Below are 21,764 nucleotides of genomic sequence, written 5' to 3' on the forward strand. Positions count from 1 at the left end.
AGGCATTGACATCATCGAATGGCTGCCTATAGTGCTGTTAGCGTTAGGCCTATGGGGGGGGGGGGCTGTGTTTAGTTTCTATAATAATTATTATAATGCCTACATTTTGTCATTCCTTTTTCTTTTCTCTGTATTTAATCTTTCCTTGAAGTATCACTCCCTCTTCTTATCTCCCTTCCCTTCTCCATCCCCTCTTACTTTTTGTCCCCTCTCATTCCTATCATTTTTCTTACCTTACCTTTCTATTTATTTACTTCTATTTATTTATTTCTCTTCATTTCTTCCTCTTTCTCTCTTCCTCCATCCCCCCCTCTCGTTCTTCATATCCCCTCTTTCACCTCTTCCTCCTCATCCCTTCCCAAGACCTCTCACAGAAGAGCCCCCCCTTCAGTACGCCACTGTTTATGACATTCTCCTTCTTAAATAAAATAAAATGTCAATTTGTGAAACAACTTTTATATAGGCCTATACCGGTATACTTATTATTTGTTACATGTATACGTATAGCTATTACCATTATACAGTACTATAGACATAAATGGCAGCCTTGAATGCTTGATGTGTAATCATTCAGCAAGCGCATTCAATTTATTTAAATGAAGCACCTGAAGTCAGTGGGGTGATCACGAACTGTACTCAGCGGCCAATGTGTGCTTTTTGTGCTTACGGCTACTCAATCACATCCTTGTGTGTTATTATAACAAAAGGTACTTTTCGTTCCAGACGTCGCTTTCACGCGCCTTTCGTTTGGTCACTTATTGACAGTAGCCTGCTAGGTAAAGCGTTAATACACTGTCGGGTCAGCTTACCGATTTAATAGCGGAAGCCCTTTGTCCCAAACAAAAGGTACCTTTCGATGAATAGCTTGTCAGATTTCAAATCGGCACAAGGTTTCAATGCGTTACGTAATCTATTTCTACTCCATCTATTTAATTCAGCATCGAAGTGGTTACGTAATTCTCTTGGTTACCGGATCACGCTATTTTGGTTGACATAGTAACATTACGTAACTTCGATACTGAATAGCTCCATGAATAGATGGGCATTATCAGCTATCAAAGAGATGTCTTATGCAGCTGCCAATCACGATAGAGGCTTGAAAACATTTTGCTATAAACCCAAAAGTGATATAAGGACACAACTGTGCATGTTGGTACTTGATTGTTTGGATTCGTATATGTTGAAAATCTCTTGTAGTAGTATTTTTTATGTGTAGTGTATATTGTTTATAAATTATACAGCTTTTCAATTTTGGGCATAAATGCTCTGTTGCTCTGTTTTCATCAACCTATTTTATCGTAGTGCATTTCTTATGTGTGTGAGCCGAAATGTCGTGGTAGATTGCAATCATGCTTTTGTTGAACTGCACTCCGCCATAACTACGGTGAAGGACACCGGTTCAAATCCTTTGTTTGGAGCCTATCGATAAAAGAATGCAGGTTAAGAAGTGACGTAATAATGGCAATAGATTAATACAATGTTTGAATAGATCGCCCAACCATGCCAACACAAGCAGGTTGCACTAATCACCTGTGTATGTCTGCAAACATAGATTGAATACAATACAGCTCTTTTCAAAAATACTAATCTTATAGGTGCGAGTGAACACCCTTTCTTTGACATCTATGGTTCAATGCACAGGTACCGCGTGAACGTTGTAGTGCAGGGCGATAAAATAATAATAATAATAATAATAATAATAATAATAATAATAATAATAATAATAATAATAATAATAATAATAATAATAATATTAATAATATGTAAATAAATAAATAAATAAATAAATAAATAATAAATAAATAAATAAATAAATAAATAAATAAATAAATACATAAATAACCGATCAGGAATTGTGCATATTTGAACGTGCTCCTAATGTCCTAAAATATCTGAGCCAAAATTTCCGTATCCTCCCCCACCCAGCTTTCGACCTGCGAAAAAATGCTTCCCCCTTTGACCCGCCAACCAATATTTGACCCACCCCACCCCTATAATACTTCACCACCTCGGGGATACACAAACTTATTTCACCAGCCCTCAACTGTACAAAAACACATGATATTTTGACTATAACATTCGTAGAGAAACACTCGTTCTCTACGTTTCATTTACCTAGACTCGAGGTAAAATCAGCCTATTTCCACGTGGAACCATGGTGGAACGTACGTTTTAATGCTACGTTGAGTCCAAAATGTCAAATCGCAAGCTAATTTTTTATACGCAAAGTATCACACACATTTCAATGGACAATCTCTGCGTATTAATATTGCGTTTAAATTTAGTCCATTTTTAACACATCGCTGTACCTTTATTATAATGATTTGTTACACACAACAAGAATCATAATAATAATTAGACTTTCCTTCGTATGTTCATTATCTTTGACTGTCTTTAACATATTGTGAAATGGACAAATTTTGTGCATTTTCAACGATGTATCTACGTCGATTTCGCACGTGGAATATCTTCAAAAATAGCTAAATACGTGACCTCGCTTCGATACAGGAGAGTGGTTTTGAATAGATCAACGTACGTCCGATGTCTACGTTTGGAAATCGCATTCTCTCTAGTGTTGTTGTTTCAGCCCTCTTTACAACATAACTCATGAACCACAGGACCTAAAGTATGTCTGTGATATTTGAATTATTCTACACACTCGCTATGAAATGATCAGTGCAATTTTTTCCAAAGCGCACTACCATTCACACGATGCTGTGAACTACCAAATCCAACAGTTTAAAATAGTTGCTAACCTTATTTTATAATCTTATTAAATTTCTAGAGACAAGACGGTGTCCAGACGTGTCTAACTGCGAGTATGACGGAATCAATCTCGTCACGATATGCAATGGAAACTGGAATTTGGTTTTGACACACATGGCTTACAAATCTCACACCCTGTAAGATACAATTACAGATATCCAAACATTAAAAGCAGTTTAAAATTTAAACACCACCGTTATGTATAATACATTTCACTGTATTAAAGCACTGTCCTCTATACATGGATAGCGAGCGGTGGCCGAAAAAGTGAAACCACTTGTCCGCCATATTGGTGTGGGCAAAAAAACCCGGGGGGGTTCTTCGAAAAATTTTGTACGGGGTGTGCCACGCAGACTTTCGGATGCCGACTTTCTCTATACCTACTTTTTGCTGTTTTTGCTACCCATCAGTATACCAATTTTCAAGAAAAAGCACCCAAAAAGCACACAAATTTGCCATAATTGGGCGCTTTAATGGCATTTTTGCCCAAATGCGCCCAATTGGGCGCATTGGTATCCACTGAAAACCCACCCATCGATATACCAAAATCGCCGAAAAGGTACCCCAAAACCGTGGCACATCCCCGTATACCTTCAACCAGGAAGAACCCCCCGGGAAAAAAAATCAATTCATTGATGAGTAAAAATAATTCCCCGCCCAGCAAATGCATGGAATACAAAAGAACAAATACCAGGTGATTGTACTCACTGACCTTCTACCATATTGGTGAGGGCAAGAAGCCATAGTCAGTGGTTTTCAATCGGCGACTCTCCTATTACGTGCGAGTCCGCTATCCATGTATAGAGGTCAGTGTATAAAAGTGTGGGTACTTCTGGAGGTCCTTATATTGCAAACAGTAACAAAATCGGTTGAAGAAATGGCAGAAGACGTGCCAGTATAATTTTCTTTTGAACATGTTATCCCCTGAGAACATACACCACATTTCGCCATACTGCATTCTAGAAACGCTTGCTGTTAGAATAAGAAAAATTTTAATGCTAAATTATTCTAGGGAAGCGTGGTTACCGTTTTGAAATAACCGAGTGAGAGGGTTTTCAAGAAAATATTTTTCCTGTCAAAACTGAAGCATCCTCTGTATAAAAGAAAATGTGAATATTAACTGCACATCATATATAACGATTCGTGATACCCAATTGTGGCACATTTGAGGTCGTTTATGAGGCAGAGAATTTTATTTCAATTTTATATACGCCAAAATATTTTTTAATTGAGCAAGAATAAGGATAGAAAAAACGTTGAAAATTCTATGTATAAATAACATTAGACCCGGCAAAAGATTACTGTTTCGTTTAATCTTCTATTTCCTGAAGAAACATTTGGGGTCTAAAATGGATTTTTTATGTAATTGATAAAAACATCGAACGTGTATACAAGAAAAATGGTAGGTTCCTCTATCATGCTATAGTATTTTACTGACCATGGAAATGTACTGACACCGTGCGAGCACATGTCAAAATCGATATAATGTATTGTCCATACAGACGCGTATTTATCATGTTTATTGTCGGATTAACAACAATTGAGCGCTATTAATGTTTTTAGGCAAATAAAATTCCAAAATATGATACGTTTTCTGCTTTTGCTTGTCACGTGGTAGGTCTATATTGAAGTTGCGATTATATCTTCAAATAAGTTTCATAATAGATTCCATCAAGACAAGTGGCCGAGTGGTCTAAGGCGCTAGGCTCATAGAGCATATCCAAAGCGGCGTGGTGCGCCGTGAGTTCGAACCCCGCCTCTGCAAAACTTTAAAAGAAGTAAAATTAAAATTTAACTTTTTTTAAATTTCATATTGGGGAAATGTGACTGGGAGAATTTATGTATGGCGTGGAGTGGGGTGATTTACACTATATAATAAGCCAAATCGGCATTGGAAGTTTGCAATGCATTGTGGGACAGTTTTTGCTGTTTTGGGACACTTTGTCCTCTGATCTATCGGAAAAATTCAGAAAAATTGTTTTTTGTGCGTACAAAATATAATTTAAAAATGTTTTACAAGAATACAAATGAACACAAAAAACTTGTTTATTGTATAAATTAGTTATTTTACTATTGGTAATGATAACATTATTACAATAATAAGTTGATTATTAATAATTGCAGCAATATCCCCGATATGTCAGAGGTCAAAGTGTCCCAAACTGCTCTCAAACACTGGAAGTTACAATGACGATTGGGCTTATTACTCTTCTTTATTGCAGGAAACTTACAAACGGACGACTACCAAGAATTGATGATGGACATTTCAAGCGCTTTAACCGTCTACGGGTGTTGTATGTGATTTATCCCTTCCCCTTTGCTAAATAAGGGTTAATTCAGTTGGCCATTCAGTGATTTACTCATTCAGAAAATCATAAAAATCATCAAAATTCAGTTTTATGCACCTTTGTTAGTAGCATGATAGCCTGCAAATGGTTGAGCCGAAACCGTGTATTACAAAGACAAAATTGGACATTTTACATGAAAATGTAATTTCTCTACTTCAGAATTTTCGATGTAAATCCTGTTTAATTTTGACCGTTTGTTTTGTTTGTTTGTTTGTTTGTTTGTTTGTTTGTTGGTGTGTTGTTGTTTTTTGCGTCTCCTACAAAATGACAAAATCATTACATGATGTTTATGTAACTGGGTCCCACTTGTTACATATTTACGTTTCTAAATTATTCAACAACAGGTCTCTCAGCGATAACGATGTGTCTAATATTGCTAATGAATCATTCTATGGACTTGATAATCTACAGTGGTTGTGAGTAGTAATTTGGTCATGTAGATTAACTTCCTATCTTATTATATATTGTACATTTGTCATATTTATATTATTATTTTCCCGAGTCCTCATTATTAATTTTTTTTGGATCCTCAGATGTGCAAGGTTGACGAATAATAAGACTCTCTTCTCAAATAATAAATCGTGTTAATATTAGTCAGCAACTTGATACAGAAGCACTCAAAACGACTGCTACATAGTATCATTCATTTATGTTGTTTTTAATTTATCACTCATTTCAGGTCTTTGAGGAACAACCAACTGACAGAAATACCTGTAGATACCTTTACTGGTTTGGAACAGCTTCGTTTCCTGTAAGTTTTATTCCTCATACACAGTGGCGGCGCGGGGGTGGGGGCATGGGGGCAAGCCCCTAGTCAGAAACTCTTGCCTCCCCCCCCCCACCACCACCACCAGAAAAAAAACACGGATGAGGGAAATTATGGGGTATAGAGTGAAAACGTTAAAAGTGTGAAATGGGTGACGGGCTGTCTCTAAGTATACGTATGGATGACGAGAGCCCTCACCCAGTAGAGACAGTCCGTCACCCTTTAGGGCCCTTATATTGGGGTCCCACTTGGAATGTTTAGTCGTCGTATGGGAGTCACCGGAGTCCTGGTTAGCGTATTTGCCCATGGAAAAAGAGAGATGGTGGAACTGGGTGATTTTCATGGCTACAAAAATGTCCAAGTCACCGTCTCTTACCTGACATGCAACATATAGCCTTGCGAAGAGGATGGATTCACTTTTGACAAGATTGATCTTTGCCCTGCTTTTGAACTTTTTGCTTGTTCATTAAACAGTACTACCTCAGTCGTTCCTAGCTGGTAATGGTGGCTGTTATTAGCTTTATGATTGCCCTGAGATGCTCGTCAACAAACGTTGCATACTGCTATTGACCCTTGGATTGTATAGTGGTGAGGCACGCGATCAACTCCTGGTCTATTATGTCCTTTGAATGCAATCTCAGTAGGTCCTTGCTTTCTTCTTCAACCATGCCCTCGATTACATTTGTCAGTGCATTCAGCAGTTTAGTAAATAGATTCTGGGTAGCAGTTTGCTCATGATGGTTTGTTTGGATATCGTTCTATTTTCCCGACCATAGATGACTCACATTCAGAAATGACACGGACAAGTTCTGCCCTGTTACTTCCCAAAAGAGCATCGGCGTTCTGTATCAATCCAATTGTCCCCCTGCTGATGACCCATGAATGGCGATCAGGGAGAATTTTCGCTGGGGCTTGGCCATGACGAACTTGCCACGCTGGAATTCCCAAGCAACATCAGGATGGCTGTTATCAATGCTACATATATCTCTCACGTGAATTGACATCCAACAGGCGTAATGGGTGTGGTTGAGACTGAAGGTGCGCCCATTTTGGTACTTAAATTGACTCGTCTATAAAGGCGAAATGGAAGTATCAGAGTTTGAAAGATCGATCAGTTGGTAGAATTTGGAGATGGTTGAACCCGGGACCTGCGATTGCAGTTGGAAGTGTTTGTATTGACCGTCTATGCAGCTAGGGTAGGAGAAAGGGTAGTACTTCATAAAATGAAAAATGATATCTACAGGGTTAGATCATTTATTGTTTTTGACGAACGTGGTTTAACAATATTATTTCAGCGATTTGTCATTTAACAAATTGGAAGCATTCTTGGACGGAACTTTTGGGAAATTGAAATCCATGGGGATCCTGTAAGTATTGAAGTAAAAAAATAAAAACCTAATAAAAATTCTTTGGGGTAAAGTGACAAGATTTTAAATCTTTGCTTAATTTGCTTGCTGGAATCGGCTTTATTTGCTTCTTATACCCGCATGCGAAGCATGGACGGGTATATTGCCATCCTATGGTTTCTTATACCCGCATGCGAAGCATGGACGGGTATATTGTTATCCTTATACCCGCATGCGAAGCATGGACGGGTATATTGCCATCCTATGGTTTCTTCTCCTCCTCCTCCTCCTCCTCCTCCTTCTCCCATCAAACACAACATTCTGTCAAGGCTAGCGCTAAAACTACAAGGGCCCCAGGTCCCATATGTGGTACACTTATGGGCCCTACCCCGTAGAAGTGCCTTTTGCCCATCTTGGCCCCAGAGGTCAAAGGTCACGGGCCCCAGGGGCCCAAATGTGAAAATACAAAGCACGCCGTTTCTCATCAAATGAAACAGCCTCAGGGCCCTGATTTTATACACTGGTAGCCCTAGGGGTACTCTATATTTACAAATATACAAGAGCCCCATATGTTATATATTATGGGCCCCAGGGGCCCAAATGTTAAAATATGGTGCAACAGATTGACAAGCCCAGCTCTATAAGTATAAGATGACTAGGGCTCATATGTGGCATATGTATGGGCCCTAAGTTGTAGATGTGCCTTTGGCCACATATGTACAAGGCTAGGGGCCTCAGGGGCCTAAATGTTAAAACAAAGGGCCGGCCGTTTCTCAGCAAATAAAGTAGCTACAGGGTTCAGATTTGGTACACAGATAGGTCTTTAGTATTTTATCTTGTCATATGTATATATAACCCCCATATGTCACATAATATGGGCCCCAGGGCCCCAAAAGCTAAAACATAGGGCCGGCCGTTACTCAGTAAATAAAGCAGCTACAATGCCCAGCTTGAGTTTTCTGATAGTACTTGAGAATTATACTTTAACATATGAACATGAGCCCCATAAGTCAAATATTATGGGCCCTAGGGCCCCAAATGTCAAAACAAAGGGCCGGCAGTTTCTCATCAAATAAAAAGCAGCTTCAGGGCTCAGAGTTTGTACACAGATTGCACCTGAGAATTATATAGTTATATGTACATATAAGCCCCATATGTCACATAATCTGGGCCCAGGGCCCCAAACGCTAAAACATAGGGCCGGCTGTTACTCAGTAAATAAAGCAGCTACAGTGCCCAGCTTGAGTCTACTGATAGCACTTGAGAATTATACTTCAACATAATTATGTACATGGGCCTAATAAGTCAAATATTATGGGCCCCAGGGCCTCAAATGTTAAAACAAAGGGCGGGCCGTTTCTCATCAAAGAAAGCAGCTTCCGGGCTCAGAATTTGTACACAGATAGCATCTGAGAATAATTGTTACTAACACCCACACACCCATCCACCCCACACACGTAGGACTAAACAGACAGATCGTATTATATCACAATTGGAAATACCAGCGTGAAGCGTTAAGGCTGTTCCAGTTAAATTACATACCCATTGACTGTTCCATTTAATTTACATACTCCCTCTGAAATGTCCCCAAAAAAGGCTGTTCCGTTTAATTTACATACTCCCTCTGAAAGGGCTGTTCCATTTAATTTACATACTCCCTCTGGAATAGTTTCCCCTAATCATATTGCATGTCCTCACTGCGAGTAAGAGAGACTGACAACAGCAACCTATGGAGAGTAAGAGAGACGACTCCCTGGGAGGGGACTTTTTACAATTTCTTTATTTTAAGTGCTACGACAGTGCGACCTACATTCAACTAAAGCTTGTGACTTGGACTTTCATTTTTACACATTTTCTGCCCAATTGGACGACTTTTTACAATTTCTTTATTTTAAGTCCTCAGCAAATAAGGACTGTAAGTTTGGGTACACCGATAACATGCGGGTATAGCCGTATTTGTGTACAAATATATAGCCTTCTAGTTTGGTTTCTTCTCCTTCTCCTTCTCCTTCTCCTTCTCCATCAAACACATCATTCTGTCAAGGCTAGCGCTAAAACTACAAAGGCCCTGGGGCCCATATGTGGTACACTTATGGGCCCTACCCCGTAGAAGTGCCTTTTGCCCATCTTGGCCCCAGAGGTCAAAGGTCACGGGCCCCAGGGGCCCAAATGTGAAAATACAAAGCACGCCGTTTCTCATCAAATGAAGCAGCCTCAGGGCCCTCAGTTGGTACACTGATAGCCCTAGGGGCACTCTATATTTACAAATATACAAGAGCCCCATATGTTATATATTATGGGCCCCAGGGGCCCAAATGTTACAATATGGTGCAACAGATTGACAAGCCTAGCTCTAAAAGTACAAGATCACTAGGGCTCATACATGGCATATGTATGGGCCCTAAGTTGTAGATGTGCCTTTTGCCCGTTTTGGCCCCAGATTTACAAGGCTAGGGGCCCCAGGGGCCAAAATGTTAAAACAAAGGGCCGGCCGTTTCTCAGCAAATAAAGTAGCTACAGGGTTCAGATTTGGTACACAGGTAGGTCTTTAGTATTGTATTGTCAAATGTATGTATAACCCATATGTCACATAATATGGGCCCCAAGGCCCCAAACGCTAAAACATAGGGCCGGCCGTTACTCAGTAAATAAAGCAGCTACAATGCCCAGCTTGAGTTTACTGATAGCACTTGAGAATTATACTTCAACATATGTACATGAGCCTCATAAGTAAAAAAATATGGGCCCCAGGGCCCCACATGTTAAAACAAAGGGCCGGCCGTTTCTCATCAGTTAAAGCAGCTTTAGGGCTCAGAGTTTGTACACAGATTGCACCTGAGAATTTCATTGTTATATGTACATATGCGCCCCATATACCACATAATATGGGCCCCAGGGCCCCAAATGCTAAAACATAGGGCCAGCCATTACTCAGTAAATAAAGCAGCTACAGGGTTCAGATTTGGTACACAGATAGGTCTTTAGTATTATATTGTCATATGTATATATAATCCCCATATGTCACATAATATGGGCCCCAGGGCCCCAAACGCTAAAACATAGGGCCAGCCGTTACTCAGTAAATAAAGCAGCTACAATGCCCAGCTTGAGTCTACTGATAGCACTTGAGAATCATACTTTAACATATGTACATGAGCCCCATAAGTCATATATATTGGGCCCCAGGGCCCCAAATGTTAAAACAAAGGGCCGGCCGTTTCTCATCAAAGAAAGCAGCTTCCGGGCTCAGAATATGTACACAGATAGCACCTGAGAAGTATATTGTTACTAACACCCACACGCCCATCCACCCCACACACGTAGGACTAAACAGACAGATCGTATTATCATAATTGGAAATACCAGCGTGAAGCGTTGAGGCTGTTCCAGTTAAATTACATACCCATTGGCTGTTCCATTTAATTTACATACTCCCTCTGAAATGGCCCCCAAAAGGCTGTTCCGTATAATTTACATACTCCCTCTGAAATGGCTGTTCCATTTAATTTACATACTCCCTCTGGAATAGTTTCCCTGAATCATATTGCATAGCCTCACTGTGAGTAAGAGAGACTGACAACAGCACCCTATGGAGAATAAGAGAGACGACTCCTATTTTTACAATTTCTTTATTTAAGTGCTACGACAGTGCAACCTACATTCAATTAAAGCTTGTGACTTGGACTTTCACTTTTTACACATTTTCTGCCCAATTGGGCGACTTTTTACAATTTCTTTATTTTAAGTCCTCAGCAAATAAGGACTGTAAGTTTGGGTACATGCGGGTATAGCCGTATTTGTGTACAAATATATAGCCTTCTAGTTCTCCTCCTTATACCCGCATGCGAAGCATGAACGGGTATATTGCCATTCTATGGTTTCTTCTCCTTCTCCTTTTCCTCCTCCATCAAACACATCATTCTGTCAAGGCTAGCGCTAAAACTACTAGGGCCACAGGGCCCATATGTGGCACACTTATGGGCCCTACCCCATAGATTTATCCTTTGCCCATCTTGGCCCCAGAGGTCAAAGGTCACGGGCCCCAGGGGCCCAAATGTAAAAATACAAAGCTTGCCGTTTCTCATCAAATGAAGCAGCCTCAGGGCCCTGAGTTGGTACAATGATAGCCCCAGGGGTACTCTATATATACAAGTATACATGAGCCCCACATGTCATATATTATGGGCCCCAGGGCCCCAAATGGTAAAATAAGGGGCAACAGATTGACAGGGCTAGCGCTAAAACTACAAGGGCCCCAAGGCCCATATGTGGTACACTTATGGGCCCTACCCCGTAGATTTATCATTTGCACATCTTGGCCCCAGAGGTCAAAGGTCACGGGCCCCAGGGGCCCAAATGTAAAAATACAAAGCATGCTGTTTCTCATTAAATGAAGCAGCCTCAGGGCCCTGAGTTGGTTCACTGATAGATCCAGTGGTACTCTATATATACAAGTATACATAAGCCTCACATGTTATATATTATGGGCCCCAGGGCCCCAAATGTTAAAATAAGGGGCAACAGATTGACAAGGCTAGCTATAAAACTACAAGGGCACTAGATCTCATATGTGGCACATGTATGGGCCCTAAGTTGAAAATTGCCTTTTGCCCATTTTGGCCCCAGATGTTTAATTAAGTCTAGGGGCCCCAGAGGCCCAAATGTTAAAACAAAGGGCCGGTCGTTTCTCAGCAAATAAAGGAGCTACAGAGTTCAGATTTGGTACACTAATAGGTCTTTAGCATTATATGTATATATGAGACCCCATGCGTCACATAATATGGGCCCCAGGGCCCCAAAAGCTAAAACATAGGGCCGGTCGTTATTCAATAAAGAAAGCAGCTACAATGTCCAGCTTGAGTCTGCTGATAGCACTTGAGAATTATATTTCAACATACGCACATGAGCTCCATAAGTCAAATATTATGGGCCCCGGGCCCCAAATGTTAAAGCAAAGGCCCGGCCGTTTTTCATCAAATAAAGCAACTTTAGAGCTCAGAGTTTGTACACAGATTACACATGAGAATTATATTGTTATATGTACATATGAGCCCCATATGTCACACCATTGGCCCTAGGGCCCAAAACGCTAAAACATAGGGCCAGCCGTTACTCAGTAAATAAGGCAGCTACAGTGCCCAGCTTGAGTCTACTGATAGCAATTATACTTCAACATATGTACATGAGCCTCATAAGTCAAATATTATGGGCCCCAGGGGCCCAAATGTTAAAAAAGGGCTGTATGTTTATCATCAAATAAAGCAGCTTCGGGGCTCAGAGTTTGTACACAGATTGCACCTGAGAATTATATTGTTAATAACACCCATCCCATCCCACCCCATACACGTAGGACTAAACAGATTCACAGACAATAGCGTAATTATAATACAGATAACATAAACGTTACGGCTGTTCCAGTTAAATTGCATACCCATTGGCTGCTCTATTTAATTTACATACTCCCTCTGGAATGGCCACAAAATAGGCTGTTCCATTTAATTTACATACTCCCTCTGAAATGGCTGTTCCATTTAATTTACATACTCCCTCTGGAATAGCTTTCCCCTAATCAAATTGCATATTGTGAATTTCAATAGCGTAGTATGATAATTATAGATGGTGATTGGAAATACTATGTGTGAAGCGTTAAGACTGTTCCATTTAAATTACATACCTTTGGCTGTTCCATTTAATTTACATACTCTCTCTGAAATGGTCCCAAAATAGCTGTTCCATTTAATTTACATACTCCCTCTGGAATGGCCACAAAATAGGCTGTTCCATTTAATTTACATACTCCCTCTGAAATGGCTGTTCCATTTAATTTACATACTCCCTTTGGAATAGCTTTCCCTAATCAAATTGCATATTGTGAATTTCAATAGCGTATTATAATAATTTAATTATATATGGTGATTGGAAATACTATGTGTGAAGCGTTAAGACTGTTCCATTTAAATTACATACCTTTGGCTGTTCCATTTAATTTACATACTCTCTCTGAAATGGTCCCAAAATAGCTGTTCCATTTGATTTACATACTCCCTCTGAAATGGCTGTTCCATTTAATTTACACACTCCATCTGGAATAGCTTTCCCCTAATCATATTGCGTATTGTGAATTTCAATCCATCAAATTGCATAGCTTCACTGTGAATTTGAGAGACTGACAACAGCAACCTAAGTCCTCAGCAAATAAGGACTGTAAGTGTGTGTAAACCGATAACATGCGGGTATAGCCGTATTTGTGTACAAATATATAGCCTTCTAGTTCTCCTTCTCCTTCTCCTTCTCCTCCTATCAAACACATCATTCTGTCAAGGCTAGCGCTAAAACTACAAGGGCCCATATGTGGTACACTTATGGGCCCTACCCCGTAGAAGTGCCTTTTGCCTATTTCGGCCCCAGATGTCAAAGGTCACGGGCCCCAGGGGCCCAAATGTAAAAACACAAACCATGCCGTTTCTCATCAGATGAAGCAGCCTCAGGGCCGTGAGTTGGTACACTGATAGCCCCAGGGTTACTCTATAAATACAAGTATACATGAGCCCCATATGTTATATATTATGGGCCCCAGGGCCCCAAATGTTAAAAATATGGGGCATCAGATTGACAAGCCTAGCTCTAAAGCTACAAGGGCACTAGGGCTCATATGTTGCACATGTATAAGCCCTAAATTGTAGATGTGCCTTTTGCCCATTTTGGCCCCAGATGTACAAGGCTAGAGGCCCCAGGGGCCCAAATGTTAAAACAAAGGGCCGGCCGTTTCTCAGCAAATAAAGTAGCTACAGGGCTCAGATTTGGTAAACAGATAGGTTTTCAGTATTATATTTTCATATGTATATATGTACCCCATATGTCACATAATATGGGCCCCTGGGCCCCAAACGCTAAAACATAGGGCCGGTCGTTACTCTGTAAATAAAGCAGCTTTAGGGCTCAGAGTTAGTACACAGATTGCACCTGAAAATCACATTGTTATTTGTACATGTGAGCCCCATATATCACATTATATGGGCCCCAGGGCCCAAACGCTAAATTATAGGGCCGGCCGTTACTCAGTAAATAAAGCAGCTACAGGGTTCAGATTTGAAACACTAAACGGTCTTCAGCATTATATTGTTATATGTGTATATTAGCCCCATGTGTCGCACAATATGGGCCTCAGGGCCCCAAACTCTAAAACATATGGCCGGCCGTTACTCAGTAAATAAAGAAGCTACAGTGCCCAGCTTTAGCCTACTGATAGAACTATAGAATTATACTTCAACATATGTACATGAGCCTCATAAGTCAAATACAATGGGCCCCAGGGCCCCAAATGTTAAAACAAAGGGCCAGCCGTTTCTCATCATATAAAGCAGCTTTAGGGCTCAGTGTTTGTACACAGATTGCACCTGAAAATTACATTGTTATATGTACATATGAGCCCCATATATCACATAATATGGGCCCCAGGGCCCCAAGCGCTAAAACATAGGGCCGGCCATTACTCGGTAAATAAAGCAGCTACAGTGCCCAGCTTGAGTCGCTTGATTGTACTAGAGAATTATACTTCAACATATGTACATGGACCTCATAACTCAAATATAATGGGCCCCAGGGCCCAAAATGTTAAAACAAAGGGCCGGCCGTTTCTCATCAAATAAAGCAGCTTCCGGGCTCAGAATTTGTACACAGATAGCACCTGAGAATTATATATATTGTTACTAACACCCACACCCCCACCCCACACACATAGGACTAAACAGACAAATCCGTATTATTGGAAATACCAGCGTGAAGCATAAAGGCTGTTCCAGTTAAATTACATATCCATTGGCTGTTCCATTTAATTTACATACTCCCTCTGAAATGGCCCCAAAATAGGCTGTTCCGTTTAATTTACATACTCCCTCTGGAATGGCTGTTCCATTTAATTTACATACTCCCTCTGGAATAGTTTCCCCTAATCATATTGCATAGCCTCACTGTGAGTAAGAGAGACTGACAACAGCAACCTATGGAGAGTAAGAGAGACGCCTCCACGGGAGGGGAATTTTTACAATTTCTTTATTTTAAGTGCTACGACAGTGCAACCTACATTCAATTAAAGCTTTTGACTTGGACTTTCACTGTTTACACATTTTCTGCCCAATTGGGCGACTTTTTTACAATTTCTTTATTTTAAGTCCTCAGCAAATAAGGACTGTAAGTTTAGGTACACCGATAACATGCGGGTATAGCCGTATTTGTGTACAAATATATAGCCTTCTAGTTTCTTGTTCTTCCTCTTCCTTCTTAACAGTAACTATAAATGCTAATATGCTTTTTAAGTGACTTCTGTACGCGGCGGTAAAATGTTCTTTCCTGAAGGTATAATGTCGACAATGCCTAGAAAAGTTGATTTTACCATGTTGAAGTACAATAAATTTTTCCATATTTCATGCAATTCCTTTTCTCCGATGAAGGGATACCAACCTTCCTTTTACGCGCTTTTAACCAATCAAAGGTCGTGGTGAGTTTGATTGACAAGGGCGTCAGACGCAGACTAGTCTTATTCATTCAATCTCATCGTTTTAGTTTTCCCACCACTATGTAATCAAATATAACTATTTATTAAACGCACGTTCTCATTGTTTTAATGTAATTTAGTTTGCTGGAGAACGCAGGGCTACATTATATCACGAAAGATACATTCCAAGGACTCTCAAACCTTCACTTAATGTAAGAAAAAAGTATATTTTACTTTCACCTTTTAATAATTAAGTGCCTAAAGTCATTCTCAGTCATTCAAAGGGGATGATATAGCCGTAATCTTGTATATAGTACATGTATGTGACCAGGTCAGGACACGACACTGAGTTAGTCAATTTTGATGAGAGTGTTAATCATTCATCACTGATCATAGGTAACACACATTGTCTCAATCATATTCACACTCGTGTACGGAATGATTGCGGAAAAGGTTAGGCTTGTTGACGAAGCGAAAAAAAAAATTCCATTATAATCAGCGACGCTGCTGACAAGCCTATATCACTTGTTAAAGCAATAATGTGTGATTTGCATAAAGAATAGATTCTTATTTAAATATTAGTTTGTCCTCTTTTAATTTCGAGCCAAACAAATTAGGCAAAACGAAGAAAATTGCTAGGCCTATTTCATTCAAGCGCCTACAATATCGGCTCGCTGATCGTATTATTGTCATGAATATTGGCGTAGTTTTATACAGCTAGGACAACAAGCAAGACGTAAGACGAATACCGATATTCACACAGATTAGGCCAATACGTCAAGACGGACAGCGCTTACACTGCGTGTATAATCTCGCCGATCGTATTATTATCATCATTACTGGTAGAGCTACACGCAGCGGATGTGATGTAGGCCAACAAAAAGACATAAGGCGATCAGCGATGTGTATACAGTTTATACGGTACGTCACTGATTCAATGTACACACGCGCGCGATGTGTTTATCCAGCACTCAATCAGTGAGCTCAGAATAAAACCGGAGATCTCCGGTTTTATTATAAATGTTAAATTTTACTGTAATTAAAGCACTTCAGGCTTAGTCTTTCACTTGCCATTTATGTACACCAATGGCCAAAAACTGAGTTGCTGTGGAGCAAATCACACCATCACACATTATGGCTTTAATAAAAACACATTTTTCTGTGTGTTTATGATATTGTTCTGTTTATTCATTTTGTTTGACTATTTTCAGGTTGCTAATGCAAGACCACGGCAATGACAGTCGCGACGTACATGTATATGCTGGAGGATTTGATGGTTTAATTAACCTCAATACACTGTAAGACAATAAATACATCGTCAGCCTGCTACGCTAATTGCCTAAGTCATTATTACATGTTTCTCATTTGCAATTTTGATTTTCTGAGTAATAAACCCATAATTAATCAAATTTCCAGCCGCAATTAACTTGTGGAATACATCATTTTTATTCTATGGGACACATGACACAGTTCTTCAGTTCAGTGATTTAGTGAAAGTAGGCAAATAGTTAATCACACGCAGCTATACTCAGCACATTGTTGCTCACTATAGACCATGTGACGTCATTACCCGGCAGTATGCGCGCGAATTATGGCAATTTCCATTGTTCTTTGCCCTGCAGTGTGCGTACGCATCATAGTTTGTTCAGGGCACGTGCATTTTAAATCACCCACCACATTTCATATAGTATAAGAAAGCCATTGAACAGCTTAGCGGTTCGTTCAAGCATATCGATATACCAGTCCCTCGCCTTTGTTGATAAAACAATGATGTCAAGTGGTCTATAGACTTTGCGCCCAGAACTACCAGAGCGTAAGCTGCTATACAGTAAGCCAAAAAAATAAGGTACCAGTAATGGTTGAAATTGGTTGATAATTAAAGAAACGGCTCGCCAAAATCTAAGGAAGAAACGAAATAATCAATCAATCTAATCAATGAAAGCACGGCGCTGGTTCTACCTTGCTAATCAATGGACACACGGCGCTAGTTCTCTTGTTCGACAACGCTTTGTGTACAAATAAATAGGCATGCAATGGAGCAAACTGCAACTTTTGAATTTGCATCTTTCTTGGGCTTTTGGATCGTCGTGTCTCTATTTCTTGAACGATTTCAACGAATGAGGTCTTAAATTCCAGCTAAAAGATGCTGCTTCGAATTATGACTATATGTCTTTGTTTAGGATATACAGGGGGTGAACATAACTGGTACCTAAATTCTTTGGCTTACTGTATTATAAAGAGTATGGTCTTTACGCCCAATAGTTGCAATGGAGATGGGTTGAAAAAAATCAAATGACGAGCTCTCCTGTCAACTTACTACTAAATGCACACACTTTAATTATTTACACCAAAGAACTCTGTGGCATTATCTCAAAGCGAAACCAACTTTATATTCTATGCAAATGAGGCATACCAAAATAGTATTATATTTTTATTGAAAAACGAGGGTCTAGAATTGTCAAAAGATTTATTTCTTGCATAATTAGAAAGAGTGAATACCCGTAATCACTTTAGTACCGTAAACTAAAGGTTTACATGAGAAGAAGTATTGATTATGATAAAAAGAAAAGTGTTCTTCCCCGTGGGATGCTGGCCGCCCTGATATAAAGATTTGTAGGCCTTTCTTATTGATTTATTTTCAATTATCTTTGCACAACAAATCGAGGGTTGACAAACAGAAGGCCTTAACTCAAAAAGTGCTTTTTTGAGAAAAACGAGTAAAATAATAATTTTGCATTGAGATGTGACCAAGTATTATTGTGCTATAGATGCAATAGGAAGTTGAATTGAGTTAAGGCTTTATGATTTTAAGAATCTGTGGTATTACAGATTATTTTGGTACCAAAATATCAAAATGGCCAAAAGTGAGTTAAGGCCTTCTGTTTGTCAACCCTCGAATTGTTCTATTTGCAGGTACGTCGACGACCACAGATTATGTTGCCACAAGACTGTCGATAAGTGTGTCTCCGTTGTAACACAACCGCTGTTCATGTGCGGACGATTGATGAAAAATATTACTCTACGGCTATTTCTTTGGCTATTTGGAATATCAACTATTGTAGGCAATGTCACCGTGTGTGTTTTACGTTTAAAATCAAAACAGAAAAACAACATGCGAACCATTGGAAATCTTTTGATATCTAATTTAGCCATAGCTGACTTTCTTATGGGCGTGTACATGATATTTTTGGGTGGGGTAGACAAATACTATGGTGAAACATTTTTTGTTTATTCCGACAAATGGCGCTCAAGTTCTTTGTGCAGATTTGCAAATTTCTTAGTTGTAATATCTAGTGAAACGTCTTTACTTCTGCTCACTGCCATAACATATGATCGATATCATCGGTGCGTGTACCCTTTTAGTATCAATCACATGAAACGCAAAACATGTGTATTGCTGATCATTTGTATTTGGGTGGTTACTATTTCATTAGCTTCAGTGTCATCATTGCTTGCTGGTACATCAGACAGTAAGTTTTATGGTCTTACCGATGTGTGTATTGGGTTACCGTTTACAATGCGCCCTTCAAATTTTAGCGAAAAAATACAAACAATTTCATCAAACCAAATATCTGTACTAGCGTTTGAAATAGAAATCTCCTCTGGCTCAGAACCGTCGTGGTATTTTTCTTTAAGCCTTTATGCGGTGATAAATTTTATCACATGTATGATAATCGCTATAGCATACTTTGCTATTTTTGTAGCTGCCTGGAAATCTGGAAAAGCCGCTAGTTCTCAAAACATACAAAAAAACATCAAAATGGCGATTCGCATGTGTATCATCGTTGGTATAAATTTTATGTGTTGGATGCCCATCATTGTGATGTCAATTATATCTCCAATAGGGGTTCGAATCCCATTGGGTGTGTACACATGGACGGTAGTTTTTATATTACCTATAAATGCCTTTATAAATCCGATTATGTACACCATAATTGATTACACTTAGTATTTGAAGCTGAACATAACGACACCCCCGTGTCACCACTAATCAAACAACGTCGCTTATGTTTTGCTGTTCACTGCATTCGCATAATTTACTATCTTTTGATTGATTTTCTGGACTCCTCCTGAAATGCCTTTATAAATCTGATTATGTACACCATAATTGATTACACATAGTATTTTGAAGCTGAACATAACATACACCAGGCACAAAAAGAAACTCGTCAGTTATATTCATCCTTGCAGTTCAATAACTTGATAATTTTGGATTATTCTGAAACATGCATTTTGTTAATTGGACTTTTTTTCTCATTTGACACTCTGTTCGTGAACATTGAGCAAGAATTGACCAAGATATGCGCCTCCAAACTCTCAAACCCCAAAATGAAAAGTTGCAATTTTACGATTCATTGGCCCTTGGTGCTTGTGTGCAATACAACGATGCGTTCCCATTGAAAATCGTTGAAAATGCAACTTTTGATTTTGGGGTTTGAGGCTTTGGAGGCGCATAACTTGGTCAATTCTTGTTAACAGGGTGTCAAATGAGAAAGCAAAGTCCAATTAACAAAATGTATATTTCAGAATAATCCAAAATTATCAAGTTATTGAACAGCAAGGATGAATATAACTGACGAGTTTCTTTTTTGTGCCTGGTGTACACTGTGTTGTATGGCGATATCCACTCTGTGTCACCACTAATCAAACAACGTCGCTTATGTTTTGCTGGTCACTGCATTCGCACAGGTTACCAGACTGTCTCTCGACTGATTTTCTGGAATCCTTCTGATGGGAAACCAAATGTGCACTGAAAAAAATATTTGGTGTCATTTTCACACCAAAACAAAAACTCTATAAGGTGTCATATTGAGATATATTTACACAATAATTGGGGCGTATCTTGGGAAATTTTGTCCATGCTATTGAGTCTGTAATGTACCTAACTGCAAGATTTCAGGACATTTTTGATAATAATCATGATATACGATAACTAATCCAAAATCACCCGATACATCCATTGCATCATTTCATGATTTTGTTTTCATTAATCATTCATCCAGTGAGTAAGCTAACCAACACAGCAGCCCAAAATTTACAAAATTCCAAGTCTCTGACAGTGAAATTGTAATTAACTTCTTCATTCAGTCGACGCAAAAGTAATCAAAGCTTACATAATTTACGCTAATGTTATCATGATTATTATCACAAATGTCTGGAAGTGTAGCAGTTTGGTACTTACCGGGCTCGATAGCATGGACAAAATGGCGACAAGAATGTCGCGACCACAGAGGAGTAAGATAAGACAGAGCGCGTACCACCAGTCAAAGTCTCCGCCTCATCCGATAATGAGGGCCGATTGTTCCATGAAATGCGACAGGCGAGACTGCTACGCAATTACCGCGTATTTTCATGGTCTATTGCGTAATCGCAAAAACACGCAACGCTATATCGCGTATACGCGAAGGCACGCAGCGCTGGCGTGATTGTTTGACACCGCACGATCGAACAATCGGCCCTCATGAATATGCGAGAACTGGTAGCATACAATACACGGGGACTTTGACTGGTGGTACGCGCTCTGTCTTATCTTACTCCTCTGTGGTCGCGACACTTCTGTTTGTGCCAAGGCGCATGCGTTAATATGTTGTCAGACGCTCAAACTGGTGTCAGAATATTATGACACCTCAAAAAATTTGTGATTTGTACGTATTTATCTTGTCAGGATATCCAAGGACTGGAAAGACGACCTTGCTTTTAAACTTCACAATACAGAGCGATATATACGAGTTTATTTTGTGAGGATATCCAGAGACTGGAAAGACTACGTTGTTGTTAAACTTCACAATAATGTTTATGAGCTTATGCAAGGACGGGAAAGAATACCTTGTTATATTTTACAATGCACAAATATATGTCCCGTAGTTCGCATTTGGATAACACTTGTGAGAAAAACAATAAAATATTGTCCTGATATTGCGCATTATAGCGTTCGGAATCCATGCCAAATCAACTAATGCTTAGATTAGATTAGATTTATTATTATCTTTTCACTCATTACATGATACAAGAATAATACATAAGAATAATACATTATAAAGATA

This window comes from Amphiura filiformis, chromosome 13, assembly GCF_039555335.1.
Source record: "Amphiura filiformis chromosome 13, Afil_fr2py, whole genome shotgun sequence".
NCBI classification, from domain to species: Eukaryota; Metazoa; Echinodermata; class Ophiuroidea; order Amphilepidida; family Amphiuridae; genus Amphiura; species Amphiura filiformis.